The sequence below is a fragment of the Ptychodera flava genome, chromosome 15 (assembly GCF_041260155.1).
Source record: "Ptychodera flava strain L36383 chromosome 15, AS_Pfla_20210202, whole genome shotgun sequence".
In the NCBI taxonomy this organism is placed as follows: Eukaryota; Metazoa; Hemichordata; class Enteropneusta; family Ptychoderidae; genus Ptychodera; species Ptychodera flava.
The window spans coordinates 3,357,963-3,369,736 of record NC_091942.1 but is presented as its reverse complement, the minus strand read 5'-3'; positions in this window follow the sequence as shown (position 1 = coordinate 3,369,736).

Here is an 11,774-nt window from a genome sequence, read left to right as displayed (position 1 = left end):
ACCCAACACCAAAAGTAGATGTTTTCATAATACTAATATCACAATATATATTTACATTTATCATGCGTTTTACATTCTCTCTATTCGGTTCAAGGTAGTCCAGTGGCCATAACAAGGTCTATCTTCGAGAAGATAAATCAGATAAAATATCATGAGAAATGTACTGTCCGCTATTTCTGAAAACAAATGCTATTAGTGAAATTGGAGCACTGGAGTGCCTGTTTTCCAGCTTGAGGCTTAACATTTCAGCTTTGATAGATGCCGTGCAATAGCAATAGTGTTGCTGAGAGCTATATAAGCTTATGTACTGAAGACGCTTGAAGGTGGTGTATGCAAGGGATCCACCTGTATTGTGCGAGCAACTGCCAAAGTGTTACTGGGCGTCATCATTTACGGCAAGGAGGGGGGTTTGGGGTTGGAGGGAATTGCCTCGGGCATTCAGAAAATTTGAGTTGCCCCCTTCCAAACGTGCGAATTTTCAACGACCTTACCAACTCGATGTACATACATATACATATATTTGTATATATATATATATATATATAACCGTACACTCTGTGCCCAAGTTCAGAGGTTGCCATAAAGCCATTATGGTGATAACCGGGAGGGCACATTGTATACATTTTGTATATATATATATATATATATATATATATATATATATATATATATATATATATATATATATATATATATATATAAACTAATTACTACAAGTACAAGGTAATGATATTTAGAAATCTATTATATATATATATATATATATATATATATATATATATATATATATATATATATATATATATATATATTATATATATATATATATATATATATATATTGTATTGTATGTTATTATGTTATTATGTTATTCAAAAGTGATAGGGTATATTACACCTAATAGTTGCTGTCTTGCACTAAGCCTCCGTAAATGTTAGCCTTCAATTTATATCAGATTTTTCATGTATCCTTCCTATGTGAAAATTATATAATCGAAAACTCATGCATTTGTCTCTTATTCTTATGAGTGCAGTAACCGTGCTACGAAATGTTGGAGAAACTTTAAGATGGTGGTCTACTAAAAAATTAAAAGTAAAGTCTTTTTTCTGATTTCTGTATATGTTATGCTCTGATTAATTATAAGCTTAACAACAAATAAACAGAAACTTGGTTCCCATCCCTGAGTTTAACAGTCCTGAACTACCCCCATTCTACGTTCCTGAAACACACTTTTTTCTCATATTTTGATGATTTTAACAAAGACAAAGGCGCAAACTTGTCAGAGAGTAGGGTATGTAATTTTTGTTAATTTTTAATTTTTGCATATGCTGTGTAGGATACAGTAAGAATACAAGAAAATTACGAGAAAAAGTAGAATTCTCACCTTACTGTTAGAGATGTATAACTTTAAAATACGCAATATCTTTTGACTTGATGCGCTTCACGCTGCTTTAATTTATAAGACAAGTTTTAGCCCTCAAATGTGAAGGGAGGTAATTCAGACTGAAGTGTAACGATTTCCTGCAGTGTAGAATTCTGAAACTATAAATGTCTTTCAGATTGTACTGTTGTACGGGGGAAATATGTGTTACTGAGCACACAGAGGGTATATTATGTGTGTTACGGAGCACACAGAGGGTATATTATGTGTGTTACTGACCACACAGAGGGTATATTATGTGTGTTACTGACCACACAGTGGGTATATTATGTGTGTTACTGAGCACACAGAGGGTATATTATGTGTGTTACGGAGCACACAGAGGGTATATTATGTGTGTTACTGACCACACAGAGGGTATATTAAGATATATTTATCAAAAGAGCAAAGAAAACTGCCAAGTCAGCAGTTTCATCGCAATTTCCTTGACGAATTGTCTCTGAAGGGTTACACTTTTGCATATGAAATGTATAAAAAAATCGATGAATCGTAATGTCCGTTACCATGAACACGATTGGAACTAATTTGGGATAATTGGATGATGAAGTAATGTCTGTTTGATCTACAAATGTAAGCTCATCTGCTTTTCCTTTTAAGTTATACACTTGTTTTTATGAGTATATTGTGATATTGCAACATTAAACTTTAGAGCACCTAACACTTTTGAGAAATTTGAAAAATATGAAGATCCAATTACCCAAATTAGTTCCAATCGTGTTCATGTTTCATACGCACTTTCAAATACATGTACACAGTGTGTGAGAAGTGCCTCTTTGGATTTACTAAAACCCTGCCGCATTGAATTAACATAATGTACACGCTTTACCCGATATATGCTTCAGTGAGTAGTCGTCTGTTTGTGCAAAATCTCAATTGTTGTATTCGAGAAATAAGACGCACTCGGAGACGTTTCCGTCACCCGTTCGTCTCTTGAAAATCACGGAACCTGGAATCTCTGGTATACATTACATTTGAAACCACGAATACATGTTTGCTTATTTTTATTCATGGAGAGACTTTTACTTCACATATATAGAATTTCAAAATTAATAGACGCAGTAACGTTTAGTCATACCACACACCGAAAGGAGGCTAGGAGCTGGTATGTTTGAGTGAGTTTCAATATTATTCACTGATGTGATGTACTTTGTTCTGACGATGCTGTTGTGCTAGAATTGGTTCAAGTCTGTGATTTGTGAATGTTTGAGTGTAGTGAACGCGATGATATGTGTTCTGTTTTCATGTAATACGCGTGAGTGGGGTGAACGCGATGAGTGGGGTGAGACAGGGCCGGGGAGTTTCTCCCGGAATCACTAACTCACTACTGCGCAGACTCAAAGGTAACACGTTCAATCTCTTGGAAAACCTGGCCTTCCAAACTCCAATAGGTTTGTATGAAATGGGAGGGACACAAGAGAAACTATTACAATTTATTTTATTTTTAAAAATTCACCGACTTGAACCAAGTCTACTTGTCTGCCGCTGGTAACTCATTACTGTGAACATAATAAACTGTGCAAAGATTGGGGGTGGCGCCAAGAGTGTGAAATCTATATCATTGTACCCCATTTCTCTTTTTGTTGTTTACAAACAAGTATCATTCGATAAGCTGATGGTGAAGGCATGGTGGGCTAAACTGAACGGATTGACAGATCAGCGGGAAATTTCTAGAGTGGATTTCGTTTTCGAAATGTGAGGTTGCGAAAAATTATGTAAACAGTGGTGAATACTGGTGGGCAGTTGCCATATGGTCGCTGCATCTCACACCAGTTGAACTATTTCGTCTAAAGTTGCAAGATAGAGCATAAACACACAGTAGTTGTAGCAATATCCAAAATTCAACATAATGACATATCTTTCAAGCTCCTGAGTTTATTTAGTTGTGACGGCTATACGTGCGTTCTCTCAGCAACATTCCAGGGATCGTATTAACACTTTTAAGAAGTTTCTCCCTCTGAGTAAGCTCTACACCAGAGTTGATTAGTCCCCAAGGAAGGTACAGCGAATATCGACAAGTTAAAGGTGGCTATGGTCAGTTGCGAATCAGTCCCCTGGGCAAGTGTTTTACTACAAGCTCCAAGCTAGGGCCAAGTGGTCTGCTTCGAGTTTTCCTTTATCTTTGGACTTTATCGCATGTCACATGAATGATAAATTTTAAAGCTTTTGAAGTTTTACCAGTGAAAAAGAACAGCAAAGACGAACACCAAGCGTTGAGCGATTGTCCCTATTGCAAAGTAGCAAAGTTTAAGTGGGCATCACGGCAGTTAACATGTAAAGGCCCTGTGTTCAGTGGAGTAGTGTGTGCACGGACTTTGCATGCAGTCGGCGTCCCGGGCCGTGTCCTTATCGTAAATCATGTTGCACGAATGGGCCAGTATTTAAAGAGCTACTATCGACATACAATAATACCAAACAGTGAGTATTCTATTCAGATGAGATGTACTGTTGATTTATACCCAAACAGCGACAGACGATGGAGTTGGATTAACTGTGACCGCGTGACCCCTCTCCCAGCATGAATTATACCAACGCCCCTCCGAGTGTCCCCAAATGATCTTCTCACGCAGCGGGGAACGGGTGCACTACCCGTATACGCTCACACATGGCAGCCTAGTTTATGTTACTTCTTTCAGGATAAACGATCTCTCTTCCTAGTTCGTTTTATGTCTTTTTCCATGCAGTATGAATAACACAACTCCATCGCCGGTGGCCAACAGAAGTGCCCGCAGTGACGGTCATTACGTTGCTCACAGTGCTGCACGATACTCGACTACATCAATCAAATGAATAGTGCAGGCAACAGTATCGCACAGAGTTAGCCTCTTTAATTTCCGACCTGAAATCCGAGGTGTATGGTTGACTGAGTATCAAGTAACAGAGAACTATGACCTCCCTGGTATTATTGCTTTCTTGATCCGGGCATTTTGCACTCTTTTGAGCTACCCCCTTCGAATGCTTTATCTGCGGAAAATATAACGATGTAGCTGCAAGGAATATTGAACTGCCATCCGATCGCCGTTACGAGCATTTATGCATTCGAGCGCCATTAATTTCCAACATTCTTCTTTGCTTACGATTCACTTTTTTTGAACAAGACTGATATTGACAAAGATTTGAAACTCATGACACAACGAACACATTCACGGACGCAATATTTCTGCATGACATGAAATGTGTATGCAGAAGGCATTTTAGATCTTTGCAATATTAAAGCGGGATATCGTTACTCTAAATTTTACCAAGTATGTTGCCTCCTCTGCGATTCCATTTTTTTTTTTTTTTTTTTTTTTTTTTTTTTTGCTTTATCGGGAAGGTAAATGACCTAACAAGGAAAATGCTTTCGGACTTCGTGATAATGTAAACAGTAGACTGTCTACGAACAAACAAACAGAAAACCAAGAGGCCAGACGCGCTAATTCATCATCGACTTTATCATGATTGCCCAAAGCTACAACAACTTACCGTCAGTGATATCCTGAAGAGTGTACCATTACAGTTTGCGAAGAGCTTGTCGAAAACAGGGAGATTCGTTGTGTTAACATTGATTAAAACCTTCCAGCTTTTCTTCTGTCTCAGAAATATATTGGCTAAACTTAAAACTGGAAAAAAAAATGTGAAACAGGGTTTGGGGTGATACATGCACTGTTAAATCCGAAGAAAATGCCAAGTTTTGAGGGCGTAAAATGATAAGCTTATGGACCATTCTAGGCACCCCTCCAATGATGTAATGGTTCAACCCTAATTCATCGATCGGTAAAACGTCGCTTTAGGACATCTCACATGTAAGATTTGGAAGAGTGCCAAGTCCCCTTAGTCACAATGTTAAATAATAAGTTTAGCATTTTACGAACTGTTTTACACTCTGAAAATTCACATTTGCTATTTCATCATTTTGAATTGTGAACAGTCTAGATTAGACGCTAGTTTTACTGAGCAATATGCACAATCTTCTGTTAAGCTGCCATTATTATGAATTGTTAATCATCATCGTTGGTGTCGCCTTACAAAGTTAGCAGTTTTAATTTCCGACCGACATTATAATGTCAAATTGTCCAGCCTCTCTTTCTGAGCAACCGTGACAAATGGTGTTAATCTATGGAACTAAAATGAGACGTAATTGTTTTCAGATGTCCCCGTTGCTGAGATGAATTACATTTTAAATTCATGGAACAAAAAACCTATAGGTCGCAGAATAGGACTTACTACAAATGCATGCAGATTCTGTAATCGAATTATTATGTTTTGGGATTTTTCTTTGTATGTGATATTCCCTAGTTTTATAGTAGTCCGACGTTTCACCTGACGGTTACTGATTACATCGGTTTTTGTTGACCTTGCCAAACATTACTGAATACAGAATATATTTCCTTCACCAATTTTCTGCAAATTAAATCAGTCCGTTCTTCGGAGACCTCGCAACTCGAGTGTTCCGAAAATCGGTCGTGCCACTTTCAAACGCAATAGACGGTACAATAAAGTCTAAAAATAAGCACTACAAGGTTTACTAGTATCGCCGTTACAGGGTCCTTCATGGTTCACCCGTCAATCGGCGGCAATTTGCGTATCTGGGCAGAAACACTCATCTCCTTAATTGTCATAACACGGCGGTATCCTCGATGCATCTTACAGTTTTTATTATAAATACCCTAGACAGTCCATATGGCAAGAAGTCATCGGCCTTCTCCCAGACAGGTCAACTCATCCTGGGGCAAAACTTTTGTTCTCGAACGGCATGGTTTCTCAGGTGCAGACTGTTTACTTCGCACTTCAGACACCAGTGTCTTGATTAAGCATCGATGCCTTGACGATAGAATGGGATGTGTTTTTTTGTGTGTTTGGAACAATGCAGCAAATGAAAGACTTGTTTCCGCAATGTGCACCCGGTCGGTGTGTTTGGTTTTCAGAACAATGGCATGGTAAAACGTCAAACAAAGCAATGACAATGTTGCCATACAAGTCCATACTGAGTAAGTGCATATTAGGCCTACAAGTGAAAGAAAGTAACACTGGGCATTCGAATAGTAAAATTGGTCCATTGTGACTACCTTTCTTTGTAATGTCATTGGAAGAGAACAAAGGATGTAAATAAGTTCGCTTGACAATTTTATTCATCTCTCTCTCTCTCTCTCTCTCTCTCTCTCTCTCTCTCTCTCTCTCTCTCTCTCTCTCATCGTACACGCGCGCGCTGACAGATGAGTGACAAATATAGAAATAACGGACGACGCGCTGACCATTAACGTTTATTTATGGGCGCGGGCGAGAGGAAAGCCAAATTAACGTGCTCGGCTTGTCAGCGCGTCGTCTGTTATTTCCATCATATTATCAACGAACCCCGAAAAACTGTCAAAATTTACAAATATTTCCCGTGCGAACGACAACGGGGCCCCAGAACCTGTCAGTGAGTAGTGCGCGCGCTGCAAAAAATTTGCAAATCCGGAGATTTTTTGAAAAAAGCGTCTAAACTTGGCCCACAAATGCTCCATTTTATTTTGTGGTTGATTATGATCTTTGTACAAATCACAATTTTCGTTTTAGCCGTAAAGTTACTATGTTTACGATATTATTCATATTCACGGGCATGAAAACAAACCATTACTGTGTATTGAGGGCAGTCACGTGGTTCAGCTCGACCAATTAAAACGCGATGAACAGGGCATGTAATATATGACATTTATTGTGAACAGCCAAATTGTTTCGCGTTCTCTCGTCGATGCTTAAACAATTTGATATATTTCCTCAAATGTGATAGTCATATTCCAATATTTGTCGATCAACAAGTACACGATATCTTGCAAAGACACCATGCAGGTACGCATCGGTGGTGTCCTGTGTTATCAACTATGCAAGGAAACTTGCCCTTTCAGAACTGCATACTGATGTATGTTGATGTATGTAAACAATATAATGAATGAACTTGATGTTGCTCTAATGTTTGTGTGGTTATATTCTAATGTATGTAGGCCTGCTCACCGCAAATTTCCAAATACCCATGTACAGCATAAGAGGCGCGTAACGTCTAAGTCAATTACTAAAGAAACGCCAATAGCTGGACTCACATCCACTTTTTGCGGAGAACTTTTTTTTTGTGTGGCCTCAAGTGAAAATTATGATTGGTCATCGTAATTGCTGTTGACCGAGTGTTTTAATAGTCTTTCTGTCAAAAGCAGAAACTTTGCCCCTGAGCATGATATTATTTTTTACTGCCGTGACGTTTGTTCCTAGAGCATCTTCGGAAAATCGCTGGACCTCAACACTTTTGTAGTCGTTTTAGAGATGTTCTCATTTGGAAGAAATTTTCAATAACTTAAGTGACTACAGTGATGACGACAAATGAGACAATTGTATTTTCTGGAAATCGCCCATCCGAAAATTTCAAAGCTGTTCAATAAAGATGAAAATAACATACTCAATACAATCTTATCCTTCCTGAAGGCCTACGATAATTTTCTTAAATTCTGTTAAAAACTAGACATCGAATGCTGTATCGAATTGCAAGATATGTGCTCCTTGATTGAAAATAACAGGTTTTATAAGCAAGGCTGCTAGATGATGCGGCAAGTTTTCAATCGGGTTCAAACTCACAACATACGGTATCCAGTCACCTAGCGGAGAAGCAACAGACAGAACTGCCAAATCCAAATAACCATCTTAATTTGCTACGTCGATGTTGTGTCGCGGTAAAAGTTTCATATGCAGTATTTTAATTCCTTGTTTATCTAGGTTGTGATGTCTGCCTCTGTGTCGTCTGCTATTAATATCCTTGACTCTTTATTGATAAGTCTTTGTTGAGGTTGGTTCTCGAATGAAAAAAGTTTAATTAATTATATGGTATTGCGCCCATAATTGATTTGGACGAGTGCAAATTAATGAATTCATCCGTTGATATCGGCGAAAACTTCCAAATGACCCGATATATATAAAACCAATGAAACAAAACCAAATCCTGCAAACCGTTGTCGACTATATCAATTTAAATTCTACATGGTAGATTTTTTGCGCTTCAACAATGTACCGATTTTCCATACGGTGACATAAATTCGTAAAAAGCTTATTTTGCCCCCTTTTGTAATAATAATTATAACGAAGGTACGCAACTTTATAACGAACTGTAGACACCATTTTGGTTTTAGGTTAGAAGATCCGAAGAAAGATTCGTTTTAAATCTATCCGAACATATAACGCAAAGCGGTACGTTTGTGACGAACACAGTCACAGTGGTGAAAGTCACGGTTGGAATCATGCCAATTTTATCTGACATTTGTCAATTTAATGAGGTTCAAGTACATCGTCGGTTTGACCGGACAATTACGACAGTAATAAGGCGACTGTCTCATTTGCCCCTGAGCAGCGATATTAAATGCTGGTGCACGCACCATGTGTCCGTTTACATTCATGTCGTTATCAAACAAACATGTAAATCATATTTGATACCACACAGCGAAAATTAAAGTGGTAACAGCACAAAAATTGGCAATGGCTTTATTGTCAACCGACCTATTTAGCATATCATTGTCATAATAACCTTGGTTTTGTGACTATTGACGTGAATATGACGCTTGAAATATTATTTAGGGCACTGAAAAATGTCAGAATGTCTGACTTTGTATGCATGACGAGTATTGAATTGCCTGCGGTCCTTAATAAGAACTGAATATTAAAGATGTAGAAACAATTTGCTGGCCCTGAAAAACTAAAAATAAAACTCCCAAGGATGGTGACAGAATAACATTGGCTGGTTGTAATGAAGTGTGTCACGCACACACTATTCCAACGTTGACGGTGTGATTTTTCTCCATTAAAGGTTTAGCTGTAGCCTCACGACAGAGAAGGTTTCGGTACAAAGCCGGAACAAACACGAGACTATTGCACGGCTAATGGAGAGGCTAATCTACTGAGACAGGTCAATCTGGAGAGTTAATCTTGCCTGGTCTGACGGCGATGTTTCTTGTTCACAGTAATTTAAAGCGTTCCGAATTACACAGTTTATTTAGCTTCAAAATTGTATTTATAAGATTGTAGTGGCCACAACCCCAGCCTACCCCGGGCCAAAACCACATCTCTGTCGCAACGAAGCCGATCTTTGCATGTGACATGCAAAACGTAATTTTGCAAAACGTGATGTATCATTGTGATAAAGCAGTCAAGCGTACAATCGCAGTAGCTCTTGATTCCCGGCCCTGTAGCTTGTAGACACAAGCATCCCCACAACGCAGACGGGAAGTGCCAATGCAATGGGATTTCTATATTTGTAATAATCCCAGACAGTAGATATGAATGTCAAATATCGCCTTAAGTCACTGACACATGTCTGGGTATCGGTGACTCAAAGACTTCAGAAAGATCCTTGGCCACCGTACGCATTTTACTAGTCACACAGTAGCAAGAACACGTTAATATTATCGATCACTGAAATTAGATATCTGTGATTTAACAACGTCTTTCTTTTCTACATTTGGCTATAGACAGTTGAAGCGAGATCTCGCTGCTTGATTTGGCAGTGCAACTTGTAGCCCAATATTGGATGCGAAAGCGACATCTTTCGATTTTACATCGCAACACTGGTGGAATGTGGTGTTTGCTGTTATATAACTGATACTACGTCAATCCTTTCCCAGTACGAAGTTTTAAATCTGCATTTAAATCAGTGAAAATAAAGAAAGACGTTTAATTCGACCATTCCAAACAAAATCCCTACTTTAACGTGGATTTGCACAATGGTGGAAGAATTGTCAAGGGATGGACAGCGGCCAGGCTCAGTGAACTGTTTCATTGACGTCTTTCCAAATGAACTGTTGTCTTTCTTTTCAACAGTCACTACAAGAGAGGTTTTAGATGATGGCAATAAATTGTTCCGGTTGGATCCTGTCGAGTAAAATTACATCTGCATGGTGATCGAGGGACCGTGGTTTTTATGCCTGAATTTTTCACGGAGAATTGTAATCATTCAACGAGAAAACAATACGCCACATTTCCAATCAGCGATATAATAAGAAAACAGCAGGGATCCTTGATTTCGTGATAAAATTATTTTATGACGTAACAGTGAAAACGATATGTAGAAATTTAATCGGATATTAGAGGCGCCTTGTTCACTTTTAATCGCGTTTATTGTAATTGCTTCGGAACTGTTCAGAGAGACGACATTGAGAGCCGGAAAGAAAAATTGAAACTTCACAAATGAGAAAACCTATTTCTGTGGGGCTGTACTTGTATTTTTTATCTTGCGAAAATTTCTGTTTGTTTGGTGAACTCCCGGCGTAACGTTTGACTTGATGGTCAAAACAGTATAAAGGTTCTGACACCAGATTTCATCTTTCCTCGCCTTGTGGTATCTTTCGCATAACAAACAGAGCGACTCGATTGGCTTGCTAGCTGTGACAGAATGTTGTACATACACAATATCCAGTGGCGGGGGCCATGTTGCTACCAGCTTCTCGTCAGGCATCGACTCGTGCGGGTCATCTCAGCATCTGTGTGTTTATAGAAGATGGCGGTTGATGATATCTCACTCAAACCACTTTCGCACATGACTGTTAAACACCGAGCTAATGAGGCTGAGATAAAAATACTATAACGTGCCAATGTACACAGTGGGCAAATACTAACAAACACGGCGATTTGTGAAGGGGACAAACACTGTCCAGACTGTTTAAAAAACTGTGAAACCAGCACAGACGAAGTTTGTTTCTCCCTGTCGTTTGAAAACATTGTTGAGTAATGATTTGTGTTCACAAGGACTCTGGTTTCGCTACTCCTCTTCGGAAGGTGAAAGAGTGCATCTGGCCCCAGTGTTTAATCACTGAATGGACATTGGCAATAACACCATCCCCTCGCTCTCAATCCTCAACCAAGACTTGGAATTCAGCCATCCAGAGCGAACGGGCATCAATGTAGTGAGTCCATTAAAGCGTCCAGGCGATGCTGCGAATGAACACTTGAAGCGGCATGATATGGCATGAATAAACTGTGTACCGATAAAATTACAGAGATGAACTTCCGCAATGACGAACCACACCTATTTTATGAGGAACATCTCATGTATTAACAAGCTGCGATCAGAAGATTGTGATTATCTCGATTTTTAAGGGGGTTTCCTATATAAATACAAAACCCTTAATAGGAATTTCCTTTGGTCCGATGGCTACATGATATGATATACAAGTCTGCTGGCCATAAATTATAAAATTACGCTGACTTGTAAACGTCGTGTCACAGTATACAGAACGTATTAAAACAGTTAACGCCTGGTTCTGTGTAAACATGATACACTGTCAGCTGCTCGACGTTTAATCATAATTTTTGTGTTTGTTTTTCGTGTTTTGACATCATCAGG